At 37.6% G+C, this 17,258-nt stretch overlaps 1 non-coding gene across 1 annotated transcript; it reads left to right on the forward strand.

The window, feature by feature from the left end:
* Positions 1-16,721: 16,721 nt before the first annotated feature.
* Positions 16,722-16,828, forward strand: LOC111755415 (U6 spliceosomal RNA). Its single transcript, XR_002789967.1, has one exon. It is a non-coding gene; the product is annotated as a U6 spliceosomal RNA (small nuclear RNA).
* Positions 16,829-17,258: the final 430 nt, after the last annotated feature.

A 17,258-nucleotide genomic window follows, 5' to 3' on the forward strand; every position in this document is an offset into this window, starting at 1 on the left:
TTGTACATTTTAGTTCTTGAGTGCAGAATCTGCCATTTCTCCAGGAAATGTTGCCTCCTACTACTTGGATAGGTTACTTAGAAATCTAGTCGAAGTGTTTTGCTACCCAAGTGGTAACTACTTCTAGACTTTTCAGGAAAGAGAGCTACAAAATATGTCCACACTTGAAAGAGAAAAAGAAATCATGAGTTCATTTTGAGATTTCCAATTTAATTGTAAAGTTTCAGTATTTTTACTGAACTTCTTGGATTTATATTGTTCTGTCTGTCTCTCTTTTTCTTATGAGAACCTTAGCTCCTGGCGATAATAGTGTACTTATGTGCTCTACTCCACCATTTATATTTGATAATTTAAAATAACAATACCAGTATTACTGTTATCAGTAACACAGTTTACCTTTCCACCTTCCTAAATTCTGCGCTGAATGGCCTCTTGGTAGAATGGGAATTATAATCCTGAATCTGCCTGAAGCTTCTGTGTGGGAGCAGATGGCCTGCTGAAATCCATCAATGAGATGTCTAATAAATAATAAGTATTTCTCTGGACATTTTCTAAAATGTGTGAGATGGCTTGAGTGCTAACATTTGAGCTAGAAGGGCCTAGTTTTAATGTCTTCATATGATTTTGACAGCAGAAAGTTAGGATCACAGTTTGGTATAGGAATATCTTTGCCTGTAGATTTATATAGCAAGCAAGCATCATACAGCAAGCTAACTGTAAGACTCCTGTAGGATAGTTTACATTGTACAGCTTTCTGGTATATAAAACATCTTATATGGCATGTCATTTGATCCTTATATTGCCCCGAGGTGGCAGTACTATTTTCACTTCCACTTTGCTAATAAACATCTGAGAGGTAAAATACTTATCCAAAAGTGTACAGCTAGTAAGCAGCAGAGGAAATATCCAAACTGCACTCTTCAGTGCAAAATGTAGCATTCTTTCCCACACACCGGGATAGTCAGCGTATACTAGGATGTTGTCTGCAGCCCGGCAGTGATCCCTTTAACTTCTCTGAAGGTGGCAGGAGATTTTCAAACATTCTGAGAAGAGCTAATGGTCGTTTGCTTTGATAGCTGTTGGGCGATCAGATCTGGAACTCAAGATCTTACTTATCACATCTATTTCTCTTCCTTTCCAACTCTGACCTGGATGTTTGAGTTGTTTGCAGGAGGAGGAGGTCTGGTGAAAGGCACTCCTTCAGCTCAAGACATAAGTTTGTAGTATCCATGCCTGTAGTATGCATATCCTGGCCTCTGTTGAGCCAGGCACTCACTGCCTGGGCTGCCTGCCGTGTTCCCCCATTTGCAGATACTGGTGGTAGTCATGAGAAAATGTACTGCTCTTTAACTCTGCCATATGAGATGGAGATTGCAAGTCATTTATATTGGTAATGGCTTAGCCAGGAAATAGACATTTTTCACTGTGACCTAGTTCTACTAAAACACTTAAGTTTTTCCTCTCAAAAAAGTTTTTCCTCTCAAAATGTATTCTAGTGAATTGATGTCAGCTGTAGCTTTGATGAACATTTTTGAGTCCCAGGAAGTTATGGGAACTAGCCACAAAATGTAACTACATGTATGAAGTAGAGAGTACATATTCTACCAACTTCAGAATGTCTGAATTGGATGTGAAGGAGAAATCCTGGAATAATTGAGAGTCTGAGCTATCCATTTTGTGCTTGCTGTCTAAGCAAGTTAAGGGAAATATAGATATGCCTATAATCCCAGCACAGAGGTACAAGGATGACAAGTGATAGCCTAGCCTGGGTAATGTAGTAACTTTGTGAGACCTTGTCTCAATATAAAAATACAATAAAATAAAATAAAATAAAATAAAATGACTGGGTATATAGCTCAGCATAAAGGCCATGGGTTCAATCACACCAGTAAGGGTAAAACAAAACAAAACAAAACAAAACTACCACTATGTGTATCTGCCTACCTGGATAGGAACTTAGTATGGAGTATATGGAGAGTAAGACTTATTTCATTTACTGGTGCCAGCATCTCTCAACCCCAATTCTCAAAAAGAATCTGGAAATCAATTGGCTCAGATCCTAACTTCACCACTGGAAAAGTCAGTCTTCTGTCACTGATTTCTTACTTGCCAGCTGGAGACACAGTAGTACCTGGCTCATGTGGTTGTATCAAAGACAGAATGCTATACAATGCTTAGCACAGAGCTCGACGTATAGCATAGCAATCAGTTTAATGGCGGGTGTCATTGTTAGTGATTTAAGAAATTTTTTTTGGTGCCAGGGATCGAACTCAGGACCTTGTGCTTGCCAGGCAGGTGCTTATGTCACTGAGCTATATTTCCGGTCGTATTGTTAGTGATTATTGTCATTATCATCATCATCCTCATTCTCATCCTTATCATCAAAGTAGTAGAGTATATATTATTATCTAGGCTTCAAACATGTGATAGAAATCATAAGTACCTATTGTACTTTTATTCCTCTATCTTGGTCATTTTTACTAAAAAGGATGAGTGCTTCTATAATGACAAGGATTAGCTAAAAATGCTCCCATCCCTTAAACAGTTTTAACATGATTTCTTCTCCTGCTACCCTACATCATGTTTATAATTTGTGCCAGTTAAACATTTTTGTTTTTGTTTATTTGGGTTTTTTGGAGACAGGGTCTTGTTCGGTAGTTCAGGCTGGCCTGGACTCACTGTGTGGCCCAGACTGGCCTCAGACTCACATGATTCTTTTGCCTCAACTTCCCAAGTGCTAGGATTACAGGTTTGTGCCACCACACTTAGCAATTCCAATTCATCTTGATAGTCACCTCTTCTCTGGAGTGCTGTAAGAATCTTCACTGGAGCGATATCTGGGTTAAAGTTGTCAACTGAATTAAGTGACTTCTGCAGAGGTGACAGATTATGAGAGCACTAATCATAGACTAGTGAGCTCAGAGTTGAGTGGTGGAGGTGGGCCCTAGTTCAAGGAAGTGAGTCACAGAGGTGTGTCCTTGGGGACTGCATCTGGTCCCTAAGCCTTCTCTCCAGCACTCTTCCCCAAACATTCTTCCCCCACCACCATGAAGTGAGCAAATTCTCCTGCCATACCCTTCTGTCATGATATTTCTACTTCAGAGACAGCTGACAATCCTCTGAAACCATGAACTAAAAGAAGCTTCTCTTCCTTTAAATTGTATATGTCAAATATTTTGTCCTAGGCCTGCTAATATATCATATTCTTCTTTAGCCTACAGTAAAGTATTCTCTAATTACAATTTGCCCCTCCCACTTTGAACTTGCCCCCAAAAGACTTTCTCCCCTACCATTCTACTGTAAGTATTGTGATCAAGGTAAACAATAATTTCCATATTACTAAGACTCATGATTCATTTTGTGTTTTGTTTTTCCTTTGTGGGATGTCTAATAACATCTGATACTCTTCCATCTCTACCTCATACACCGGTCCCCCCTAATCTTTTCTGGCTTCACTTTCTTATTGCTACTTGTAGATAATGTTGAGCATCCTACACCTTCATTCTCTTTACTTATGCACATACTCCAACTCAGTGATTTCATCCTATTTTGATTTTAATGATAATCCAACTTCCACTGTTTTTGATATACACAAGTTAAGGCTGCTGCCATTAAGAGTCTTGAAATGTTGCAGGTATCACTCAACACTCATTGTTTTTGGTCATATCTCTGCCCTTACTTCCATCAGAGATCTTCTCTTTCTGCTTTATTAGCGGAATTAGCCTCTCACAATATCTCTTCCACACTTCTCAAATGAATTTGTGTGCTTAAGGCTCACTACTTCCTTTATGATCATACAATAACGTCATTTAAAAAAAATTCTTGAATGGTGACATTTATTATTTTCTTTTCAGGATGGATCAAATTTTGGTAGTGACATCAGTATTTAGTAAACTATATTTGAAATCATTCAGCATCCAGCCACATGGGTGAGTTTAGGGATCAGACTAGGTCAATAAGTAGTTAGATGAACGAACAAATGAAACTAAGAATGATCACTGATTCACTCACACGTGAGCACTGGTCACTGTGTCTGTTGGAGGAGATTCAGAGATGACGAAGACACAGTCCTGTCTTGGGAAGCTCATAGTCTAATGAGGCAGATGCACGTTAGTAGACTGCGCAGTATGCAGGAGCAGTGATCAACTCCATGGTATCAGGCCACAGGAGGCAAAGCTGACTGAATGTGGTGAATGTGGTGGGTGACTGAGAGTACTGCCGTAGGACTCAGACCAGCATGAATTCAACCTGTTCCTCTTTATAATCCTGGAAAGGCTATTTCATATATCAGTCTCAGTTTTCCATCTATAAAATGGAGATGATCACAATATCCACTTTGCAGTATCTCTGTAAGAATTCAGTGTCATAACAGTGCAAGGAAAATGGTAGTGCAAAGTAAGGACTTGACAAGTGGCAGTTGTTATTACCTTTATGAGATGTAATTATTATTTTTTTTGAGACAGGGTCTTACTGTGTAATTCACATTGGCCTTGAACTCACTATATAGCTTAAGTTGGCCTCAAACTCAACAGCAATTCTCTGCCTCAGCTTCCCAAATGCTGGGATTACAGGCATGTGCTACCACACCTGGCTTATGAGACATATTAGCATTACCTGATTGTTTTCTGTGCTGCCACAATTATCATAGAGTCTAGACACTGATAGGTGCTCTTAGAGTGTGACCTTTTCCATTTCTTCTTTGGTTCCACCACTGTTGTCTCAATCTGTGCTCTGTAACACAGTGGTCACTAGCTTCTTGAAGTATGGCTGCTCCTCCTTAAAAGACGAAATATGATAAAGGAAATGATGTAACATATCTCAAGCAAAAATATATTTTATGTTTAATGCATATTAAAATGACATTTTTGATAGATTAAAAATGCTATTAATTTCATTATTTTTACTCTTTTCATTAACGTGACAACTAGAGAATTGTCCTGTATGTATGTGGCTGGCATTTGTAGCTCATGTTATATCTGGTTGACAGCACTGTTTCAGCTGGAGCCAATTCACATCCTTGGGTCTTCTCAGTTTGGTCTCCTCATTGCTCAAGATCTACTGCTGATGTCACTGTCTTCTTTCACACAGGGACCCATTCCTCCTACTCTGCCCTGACTGTGGACTTATAAACTGTGCAGCTTGCATAGCTTTCTGTAGGTAATGAGCAGTGAAGAGGCCCATGGTCACTCCTGGCCTATGAATGGGTTTTCCTCCTTGGTCTCCTCACAGCTTTTGGTTGATCTCTCTGCTTCAGTATTGCAAATTATTTTTCTAGCTAGGTATTTATAGATCTCCCTCTACTAATCTACTGTGAAGTCACTGATGGCCCACACTGTTTCTGATTTATCTCTAATCCCCAGTGACCAAGCTAACATCTTGTAGAAATTGTCTGCCCGATAAGTACTACAGGTACACATAAATCACTCTCAGGCTACATTTTCTACTACCTTCAGCCTCTTGCAGTTTCACCCCACGGTTTCCAGTTTCCTGATGAGATTTTACTCGTGACTGTCTGTTCCTTTGCTTTCAACCAGGCTTTCACTGCAACCATTTGGATGACTCCTATTTTGTCAAGGGCACAGTCTGCCTCAGGCGGAGCATAGCACGCCCAACAGCAGCTCTGGCATGCAGCTTGGGTGGTGGGTGTCACAAGGGGGTGTGTAAGTTCCCTTGAGAGTCAGCTAGTTGTATGAGCAGTGTGTGGAAAGCAGCACCAGTCTGCCTCCTGCTTGGGTTGCAGGGACTTTTCTGATCTGACTTATGATGGGCTTCCTGCCAACCTTATGGGTGATGCTGCCATGTCATTTGTGGTGAGTAAATGATGCACAAAAAGCAGAGTAGGTAGACTGTGGCGGATGTGAGTTTCCTAGCAACATCATTAGCTACGCTGGACCACCATTCAGTCAGCTTTGCCTCCTGTGGCCTGATACCATGGTGACACCACACTCTCTCTTGGCCACTCCATAAACCTTGTACTTACGGTTCTCTGTCTTTAGACTGACTGGGGAGAAAGATCACTTAGCAGTATGCTGCTAAGATGCTAAAATAGACAGCAACTTTCTGCTTCCTTCTCTTTTTCCTGAGGGCCTTTGACTGTGTACTTTGTATGATTTGTTTCCTGGGGATGGACAGCCTTGTAAGCTTTTTGTCTTATAAGTATAGAATCTTTGCTGAAGCATATGATGCCTGAGAATAAAGATGTTTTAAATGGTGAAAATGTTGTAGGGCTTAGGTAACATCCATTTATTGAGGGACCCTGGTCCTCATCAATTTTTTTCTACAGTGCTCTGGAAATGATCAAGGCATATTGCTTGAGAATGGCTCCTACAAGTCTCGTAGTGTCTGCCATTTTCTTCTGACCTAGTCCAGCTACTGTGGTGATTCCTATAGGTGAAAGGCTCTTGGTGTCCCAGCAGACCACCACAGCAAAACTCTTGCTGAACCACTAAAGCTTTAACTGTTTCATTACTTCTCCCCTGCAGATGGAGACTAGCCTGCTTCTGTTGTCGTACTGCTGTCTCTGTTCTGTGTTTCAGAAAGTGTCTTTCTTTCATATTCCCTTTGCACTCTCCTCTTCCCCTCTCCTTATTCTTCTTTCCCTCCCATTCTTCCTTCTTCCCTTCTCCCATTCTTCTTTGGCTCCAGCTCTTGTTTGCCTTCCTTCATCTACTGTGATGGTCCCATTGCTCCAGAATTGTGGGGGCAAGGCCTGGGGACCATCTTAATGTTAGACAATGGTATTCTTAGCATAATGTTCTCTGCCCTTCCAAACTGACCCACTAAACTTGAAACAAATTTAAGCACCCAACTTCCTCTTTTTATGCAAAGATTCTCTTCAAAGAGGCAGTTCCTCAAGTAAACAGTTCCTCAAGTAAAAGGATACTGGCCGTCATGGTCTCCTAAACTGGCTAAAGCTACCATGTTCAGGCCCTGTGCCACTGTTGTGGAGGAAGGCCAATCAATTCATCTGCATGCTGGGGACTGCCTTAAAGTGTCATCAGCCTGGGCACGAAGGATTCATTCTTCTAACTGTGACTGTCACAGGAACTCTGCCTGGTATCTAAGGGTGGAATTCTTGGGCCATGGCTTACTGTCTCAAAGATGCCCCTTCTTAGAGTATACTTTTTTCTGTGTATTTCTGGAGCAAAAAGTAAGTGGTAGGCATTATGAGAGCTCTATGAAGAATCAGAAGGAAGTTTTGTTTGGAAAGAGCCTTGAGAATAGACTTTGAGATCATGTTACTCACCAACCCAAAGTAGGATCCTCTGTAACAAGAAGTTTTCTCCCTACGTCCTTATCAGTGCAGCAAGCCTTTGTACTGAACCATTTGTATCTTTAGAGGCATTCCTCTGTTTAAATCCAAAGTCTGTTTGCCTAGGTCTTGGTCCTAGTTGTGTCCTCTGTAGGTGCACAGAACAAATAGAATATTTCCTGTTTGTGATAGCCCTAAAGATATTTGAAAACAGCTCTAGCGGCTTCTCTATATATTTTCTTTTCCTAGTTGTCAGAACAATTTACAAGTCACTGCCTATCTCGTCTATATGTTCTTTTGTTTTATATTGCCCTTTCATATAGTAGATATAAGAAATGAATCTAGGACTAGATTTTAATCTCAGGTATTAAAGAAGCTGAGGCAGGAGAGTGGCAAATTTGAGACCAACCTGGGCAACTTAGTGAGACCCTGTCTCAAAATATAATGTAAAAAAGGGCTTGCGATATATCTGAGCATTAGCATTAGACCACTTGCCTAGCATGCATGAGCTCCAGAGTTCAATCTCTTCGAAAGAAAAGAAAAGCTGTGATGGGAGAAAGGGGAAAGGAAGAAAGGGAAAAGAAAAAAAATATATACATGTATATACACACAGACACTCAAGATAGTTAAGATAGTTATGCAGCTAGTTTCTCTTAGTTCATTGAAGAAAAAGTTTTGTGCTGATATTGTTTGGATATTATTTCTTTTTTTTTTATATATCTTACTTTTTTTGGTCTTTTTTCCTTTTTACTGGTACCGGGAATCAAACTCAGGACTGCCTGCTTCAAGGCAGGCGCTTATGCCGCTGAGCTAAATCCCCAGCCCCTATTGTTTGGATAATATTTCATGCCTACTCTGAACAAGTACTATGAATATACCAATACACAATGCATTAATTTTTGTTATTTCTACTACCCTATTTTGAAACTGTATTCTAGTATTATATTTACTTGTTTGTCTTTAAAATTAAAACAAGAAAAAAGATGAGACTCTTTTCTCTAATATTTGAGCCATAGGCATTAAATGCATGACCTTGTATATGGTAGGGGACCTTCATGAACATTCTGTCTCTGTGATCCTGCCTCTCATATCATAAGCTCAAAACACTAAACACTGGCCATGATTTCTGCAGTCCTCCTAGCAAGAGCAGTGGGGTCTTTGGTGGGGTGCTAGACAAACTGGATGACTATGCTGTCACTGTGATTAGTGATGATCAACATTCATGTGAGAGCAGCAGTGTCCCTATTATAGAGACAAAGCTTGGGGTGTGGTTTTTCTGTTTCTAAAAACTAAAAATTTATAGCTGTTTCCTAAAAACATAAAAAAAAATTGTACACATCAATGAAGTAACATTGCAATGTGCTTTTGCTTGTGGCTGTAGCTCTTGCAAAATCCCCTTTTTTTCCTGGTTATTTTATAAACCTAGATTTTCTGGTGATTCTGTGACTTACCCGATGTTTTTTTAAATACATTTTTATGTCACTTAAATCAGCCAAGATAATCTTCATTTATTTTCAGGTAAGAAATCTGACTGATAAAAATTCATATTACAGGTGGACTTGGTTAAAATCCCATGTCTGCCAGTAGCAACCATTTAACTATATTTGCGTACCACCTATAAATATCCATTGCATACTTTTGAACCTAAACATGAGGTGTATATTCTCTTGGGGCTATTGTAAAAAAAGACCAAAACTAGGTGACATGAAAACAAAAATTGATTTTCTCTTTAGACTAACAATCCAAGATCAGGGTGTCAATAGTGTTAGTATGTTCTGAGGCCTGCCATATCCCTTTGGCTTGCAGGTAACTGCTTTCTCATGTCCTGCAATTGCCACCCTCGGTCTGTATATGTGCATGTTTATGTCTAAATTTCCTCTTTTAAGGATGGCATCCATGCTGCATTAGTACCTACCATCAGTATTTCAAGGCTTATTCCCAAATATGGTTACATTCCGAGGTACTGGGGATTAGGCCTTCAATATACAAATTTAAGAGTGGATGGGGATTACAATTTAGTCCCCTATCATAATGCAACTCTTTATTTATTGTTACATTTTATGTTGTTTTGGGCATTGTTTCAAACTATGTAGACTCTTGATTCTGCTATCATTTACAGGTACCATCTGACTCTGATTTTGTGTTATTTCTGCATTATTTGTATTTGCAGTTTTAATGTGAAAGCATCTATTTCTGAGTCTATTTTAGTGGTTTCTAGTTGTAGTCTATGGGGTGGTTAAGAAAGGAACATACAATTTTTACCCATACCACAAGCAAAAGGGATTGAATCTGAGCTGTTCTGATGGATGCTGAAGCAGGAGCTGTAGGCTCAACTGTCTTTGGCATACTTTGAAGATAATTGGTATAATTGTTTATGATCTGTTTCATGGAGCCTGGACCCAAATACTGTCAATCAACATACCTATACATACAATTATCTGAATTCAGATAGAATTTCAGATAAATCCAAATGTTCACATGGCACCGTATAGCATAAACATTCATCTTGCCTAATGTTATTCTACCAGTTTTTGTTTAATGCTTAGTTGAAATGGAAGGTTCTTGGTCTGTTGCCATGGCTCTTAGTTTTAACAAATCGCTTGAGCAACTTAAACAAAAGCCTAGTGCTTAAGCTGCATCCCATTCCAGTAAATTAGAATGTCTGCTGGTGGGAGGTAGGCATCAGTACGCTGCAAAGGTTCCTCAGATGATTGCAGTGTGCACTAAAATTTGTAAATTATTGGTTTATGGTGTGTATCTAATTTACTATTCTCATACCATATAAATTATATGCACACACATACACACTTTGAGAAGCCATGTGGATACCTGCAGATTATTCACATCATTAAATTCACCTGTGCCACAATTTATTTCAGAGTTATCAGTGGATCTATACTAAAGTTACCTTCATGGAATTTCGAAGATCCTTCTTTTCCCTTATATTAGAAAAGCAGGGTATTTGGCTTGACATCTAGTGGACTCCTTTCTATTTTCTATGAATTTTTACAGTCTGCTGATTATAATATTTCTGTCAGTTTTATCAACATATAGTTTGTATAGAACAAAGCATGCTGTAAAAGTTTTTTTGAGTTTTGACAAGTATGCAAATCTTTATAACCAACCCACACATCACACATTTTTATTGAGACCAAAAATAAAGGGACAAAAAAAAAGGCCCAAACAAACTGAATAAACAAAGTAAACTGAAAGTAAAACAGAGATAAGCCTTGGGAAAATTAGGGCTGCAAAATACAAAGAACTGATGGAATCCACTATTGATGGGAAGCCTGGCAGAATAGCAAGAAATTTGCAGTAACCTGAGGCAAATGTGTTTTTTCATGTTTTCTGCTCTAAATAGTTATATGTAAGCTCCTACTTTTTATTTATTTTCATTTTATAGAAAAAAAGTAAAACAAAACTTCATAACAAAATAGGAAAATAATGATACTTAATACAATGAGTATTTTTATCTTTAAAGTTGTTAATCAGTGTACAAATTATGTGCATAGAAAAGTCTTCAAATGATATTAGTACAAATCTCTCTTTTTAATGAAATAAGAAAAACTAGTAGTATAACTATCTTGCATTCCCAGGCTATTCCCTGGCATCTTCTTGCCCCTCTCTATGCTTTTCTATCTTCTTTCTATTAAACCACACACCAAGCTGTTTCTCTATCACCATTTGCTGTTCTTTTATGTCCTTTTGAACTGCCTCAGAATAAGAATTTAGAAGAGAGCTCGTTACATCTTTGGCACTCAACATGGTGCCTATCTTTTCGGTGGAGAGCTAGGTGTGGGAGAAAGGTCAGGGTGCACACACACACACACACACACACACACTTTCTCTGCTCCAAACTTCTGGAGTCTCCACTGTCTTTTTAGCTTATGAAGCTGAAATATGACTTACAGCCCTCTGAGGGGCACATTGTCTCTCTTCATCATGTGAATGCCTTGTAGAAGCCTTGCTGACCCCATAACTCTTGCATTTTGCATGTGCCTGAAGCCAGCACCATGCAGATGATGCTCAGGTCTGCTGCAAGCTAGAGCAGTAGTCAGGCTTCCTTTGCTCTCAGCTACAGGTGTTGAGTGACTGGATGGCTGAGTACTATGAACACAATCCTGAGGAATAAATTTTCTAGGCCATGCCATTCTGGAACATGGTGCCCAGGGCTTTTTCTCAAAGTAGTCTTTCACGTTTGAAATAATTTAGGTATCAGGAATCAAACTCAAGACCTTGCACTTGCCAGGCAGGCACTTGTGCCGCTGAGCTATAACCCTGTCACCAACATTTGCAATTTTGAGGTAGCAAAGGGATTAGTCCCACAGGTTATAGTGATGTTCATAGGCCATCTTTTTATTGCATAGTTCCAAATTTTTTGGCTTTTTACTGCTAATATTTTCAGTAAACAAGTTCTCTGTTTTGTCTTTGCAGCTCATAACAGTTCTGGCACATTCTTTCAGACCAAATTCAAAATTTTTTCAATCATTTTTCTGGGCTGTTTGCTGTTGATTTTCAAGATATAATTGACTAAAAGTCTCTAACACACACAATAGCCATGCCACCACATCAACATTATTAGACTGCCTTGAAATTTCTTCTGCCAGATTAATTAGTTTGGCACCTTTAATCTCAGTATCAGGCAAAATCTCTAGACATGAGCAAATTCAGACAAATTTTCTGGCAAAGCATAGCACACATGGTTTGGAAACCAACTAATGGTCTCGACTTGTTAACTTCTGAAACCTCCTGAGCTTTATCTTTGTTGGCTGCATTTCTATCAACGTTTTGAGCCACTCAGGATTTATCTTCTACCTTTAGTAAAACTGTTCAACCACACCCAGAACTACATTAAACTCATCAGTGGACTAATCCAATATTGCATGCTCATACCAATAATTCATCCACTGCTGAAAAACACCACATATGAGTGTATGAGGCATTGGTGAGGGACAACTAAATAAAAGCCATAACATATAGAAATGTAATATAGGTCAACAGGTATCAGAGGAAAAATTTACTTTAACAACTATAGTCCTAAATTAAGACAAACCATTAGTCTAATCCTAGTTCTTTACTGTGTAAAACGGTTTTTCTTTCACCTTATCTTTCTAACTCTTACTGCTGTTACATTATTAAAAGAGAGCTCTACACAAATTGGTCATTGCTATAAAACATTTTGAGTAGTTTCTTTATGGTTCTGAATCTATAACTATAGTGGATTATTATAGCTCAACTTGAACAATACTTCTAAGAGTGCACTCTGGTTTAAAAGTAGTTCTATGCATTTGTCAATGTGCCTGTTTAATCTGTGTTAATAACTTGTAAATTTATTTTTTTGTCTTTTTCCTTTTTATCGGTACTGGGGATCGAACCCACAACTGCCTGCTTGCAAGGCAGGTGCTTATGCCACTGAGCTAAATCCCCAGCCCCAATAACTTGTAAATTTCTGTAGCTGCTACATTTTAAAAAATACTTTTGTTAGAAGACATTGCTGAAGAATAGATATTTACTAGGAACTCCTTGCTACTAGTGATAAAACTATCTACCATAAGAAACTATAAGCATCTACACAGAAAGCAAAATAAACAAATAAAGTAGAAAATAGAAAATGGCAAGACACTGAAGCAAATTGTAACCCCAGACCTCCAGCACATGCAGGGTGACTGCAGAGCACAATTAGATAGAGGAAATTAGAAGCCACACAGTTAAAACAAAAAAACAAATGGATGAGGCTGTAGAAAAAATAATCTCTCAGGTAGGAAAAGATAAAAATTAAAAGCATTAGAGTACACACAGATAATAGAATAACTTAGGAAAATGATGGAAACCATGGATGCTCAACATAAAAGGACATAAAATCCATGAAACAGATCCAAACAGAAATCCAGGAGGTTAAATTGCCATTGAAAATTTAAACAACAGTGGAATCAAGGTGAGGATACAATATCAGATCTAGAAGACAGGATTGTGGGTAGTGACAATAAAAAGAAATATATCCTAAAAATAGCAAGGGAATATAAAATCCAAAAGCTGCAAGATGAAGCAAAAAGAATAAGGTAAGTTTTGTTGGAGTCAGTGAGCAAGCCAGAGATAGACCAGGTGCCATAAAACACTTCTTCAGAGAAATAATGGCAGAAAACTTCACAAATATGGATAAAGAATCTATCACACAAACAATTGAAACATGTAGGACTCAAATAACCTTGACCAGAATATACCAAGGCATATAATAATCAAGATCCCAGGAATTCAGCATAAAAGAAAATTTTTTTGCTTTTTTTTAATTTTAAAGAGATTAAGACAAAACAAGACATAACAAAGCAAATCAGAACAGAAAAATGTAAGTGACAAGTATGTCACCAGAAGACAACACGTAATTAACAGTAACTACCACAATGTCTCTTTCTTTGAAACAGTTTAGTATAACTTCATATAAAATAGTATCAAACATAGCATAATAGTATAAAAACATTCAAGAGAATGAGAGTATTACAGGACATTTATAACCAAATAACACAAAACAAACAATGGCTACTATATTATCTCATTTTCCATAGAAAATTTGTTTATACTTTCACATATAATACAATCCAATAAGTAAAACATCATAGAGCCAATGGAAACAGAAGAACAAGAGTATGGTAAGACTTCAGAGAAAGATGATATTAAATCAGCACTGGTTATTATATTGATTTCTTTCCCTCAAATTAGCTGTTTATAACATGACAGATAATAAAGTAAAAAAAAACCAGGACAAACCCATTACAACTAATGAATGAGATCATTAAAAGGCTTCAAAACAATGTAATGGGGAATTATGATTAATATAAACTCTTATGCACTCTTACTATTTCTTACACTAGGGAGACTATATGGTATTTATATATGTGAGTTTGATTTATTTCACTTATGAGTATGGTCTCAAGTTGCGCCCATTTATTAGTAAATATCTCAATGTGATCATTCTTTATAGCTGAGTAGTACTCCAGTGTATAAAAATACCACAAACTTTTTTATCCATTCTTCAGATGATGGACACTTAGGTTGTTTCCAAGATCTGGTGATTACAAATTATGATGTTATAAACATAGGTGCACATATATCACAGTGATATGATGTTTTCAGTTGTTCTGGGAATATGCCCAGGAGTGGAATAGCTGGGTCGAATGGGACCTCCAATCCCAGCTTTTTGAGGAATCTTCAGACTGACCTCCACAGTGGTTGCACCAGTCTACACTCCCACCAACAGTGCAGGAGAGTTCCTTTTTCCCCACAGCCTCTCCAGCATTTGTTGTTGGTAGTTTTCTTGATCCTGGCCATTCTTTCTGTAGTGAGATGGAATCTCAGTGTGATTTTAATTTTCATTTCTCTAATGACTAACGATGATGAACATTTTTTCATATATTTATTTTCCATTTGTAATTCTTCCTCTGAGAACTGTGTATTCATCTCAGATGCCCATTTTGGATTGGGTCCTTGAATTTCGGGGGTCTGATTTTTTTAAAATTCTTTATATGTTTTAGACAGAAGTCCTTTGTCTGAGGGACAGTTGACTTAAGATTTTTTCCCAGTTTATGGGTTTTCTTTTCACTGTGCTGGAGATTTCTTTTGACGTGCAGAAACTTTTTAATAAGATGTGATCCTAGTTACTGATTCTGGGAACTGTTTCCCATGTGGTTTGATTCCTGTTCGTGAATTCTCTACCTACCTTTATGTCTTCAGGAGTTTTACCTAATTTGTCTTCCAACAGATTTAGTTTTTCTGTTTTAATATTCAGATCTTTGATCCAATTAGATTTTAGTTTAGTACATGGTGATAGGCTTGAGTCTCATCTTAGTTTTCAGCATGTGGAGAGCCAGTTTTTCCAGCACCATTTATTAAAGAGACTGTCATTCTTCCAGTTAACATGTTTGGCTCCTTTATCAAATATAAGGTGGTTGAGTGTGTTTGTAGTTGTGGTTGTATCTTCTAGTCTAGTGCGTTGATCTTCAGATCTGTTTTGCTTCCAGTACCATGTTGATTTTATTACATTACCTTTGTAGTGTAATTTCAAGTCAGGGATTGTGATGCCTCCTGCCTTGCTTTTGCTGCTTAGAATTGCCTTTGCTATTCTAGGTCTCTTCTGGTTCCAGATGAATTTTAGGAATGATTTCTCTAGGTCTATGAGGTGTGTTGATGGTATTTTCATTGGGATTGAATTGAATCTGTATAATAGTTTTGGGAGAATGGCCATTTTCACAATATTTATTCTCCCTGCCCATGAACAAGGGATGTCTTTTCACCACCAAGTGGGATTCATCCCAGGCATTCAGGGATGGGTCAACATACATAAATCAATAAATGTAAGCCACCATATCAATAAAGCCAAAAGTAAGAATCACATGACCATTTCTATAGATGCATAAAAAGCTTTTGATAAGGTCCAACACTCATTTATAATAAGAACTTTACAGAAAATTGGAATAGGTGGTCTTTACCTCAATATGATAAAGGCCATCTATGACAAACCAACAGCAGTGTCATATTAAATGAAGAAAAACTGAAAGCCTTTACCTTAAAATCAGGCACAAGATAAGGATGTCCTTATTACTGCTCCTATTTAATATAGTACTGGAAATACTAGCCAGAATAATTAGACAAGACAGAGAAATAAAAGGGGTAAACATAGGAAAATAGGAAGTTAAGTTATCATTATTGGCAGATGACATGATACTCTACATAGAAGACCCCCAAAACTCCATTCAAATACTCCTAGATATAAGCAATAAATTCAGCAGTGTAGCTGGATACAAAATAAATGCTCAAAAATCAATGGCATTTCTATACACTAACAACAAAATTATGGAGTGAGAAATAAGAAGAGCCACACCCTTCGCACTAGCATCCAAAAAAAAAAAAATGAAATACTTAGGAATTAATCTCATGAAAGAAGTAAAAGATGTATACAGAGAAAACTATAATGCCCTGAAAAAGAAATCAAACATAATCTCAGCATAAAATAATATTAAAATCATTAAAGAAAAGAATTTACCTACAGAAAACATCATCACAATCATAGCAGACTTCTCAATATAAATCCGCAAAGAAAGGAGATTTTGGAGTGAGTATTTCAAATCATAAAAGAAACCGTCAACCAAGCTTAATGTGCCCCACAAAACTGTCTTTCAAAATCAGTGGAGAAATAAGATACTTACATGACAAAGAACAAATGAAGAAATCCATGACCACCAAACCAGCTCTCCAAACTGCTCTGAAGGGTAATTTAGAAAGAAATACTTAAGACTACAATTCCAAGTACACCAATAGAAAGAAGCCATGAGGCAGGGGAAGCAATTAGAAAGCAAGGGAATCAATAACAGGAAGATAATGTGAGAAGGATAAACCAATATATATATCAGTTATAAGTGTCTTAAGGGGTCTCAGTTCAACAAAACAAATGGGCAGAATGGATCGAGAAGCAAGATTCCTGCTCACTTCAGCAGCACATGTACTAAAATTGGAATGGTACAGAGAAGATTAGCATGGCCCCTATGCAAGGGTGACATGAAAATTTGTGAAGCATTCCATATTTAAAAAAATAAGCAGGATTCAACAATATGCTACATACAAGAAACATATTTAACTCAAAATAAATTCATGGACTGCTAGTGAAAGGATAGAAAGCAATATTTCAGGGTAACTATTGTATTTGCAGATAATGTGAACTTCAAGACAAGAATGATGAAAAAAGAGACAAGGACCATAGTACAATAAAAGTGGAAATCAACTGCAATAGGAACTACAAAAAGTACATAAACACATGGAAATTAACACCCTCCTTAACAGCCAGTGAGTAACAGAGGAAATTAAGAAATTAGATATCTACAGTTAAATGGTAACGTTGATACAATATATCAGAACTTACAGGACACAATGAAAGCAGTCCTAAGAGGGAAACAGATTGAACTCAAACAATTTAATGTTTAACCTCAAACTTGTAGAAAAAGAACAAACCAAACCCATA

The sequence above is a fragment of the Cavia porcellus genome, unplaced genomic scaffold, assembly GCF_034190915.1.
Source record: "Cavia porcellus strain 051 isolate PalLab524CR breed Dunkin Hartley unplaced genomic scaffold, mCavPor4.1 scaffold_3, whole genome shotgun sequence".
Classification (NCBI taxonomy): Eukaryota; Metazoa; Chordata; class Mammalia; order Rodentia; family Caviidae; genus Cavia; species Cavia porcellus.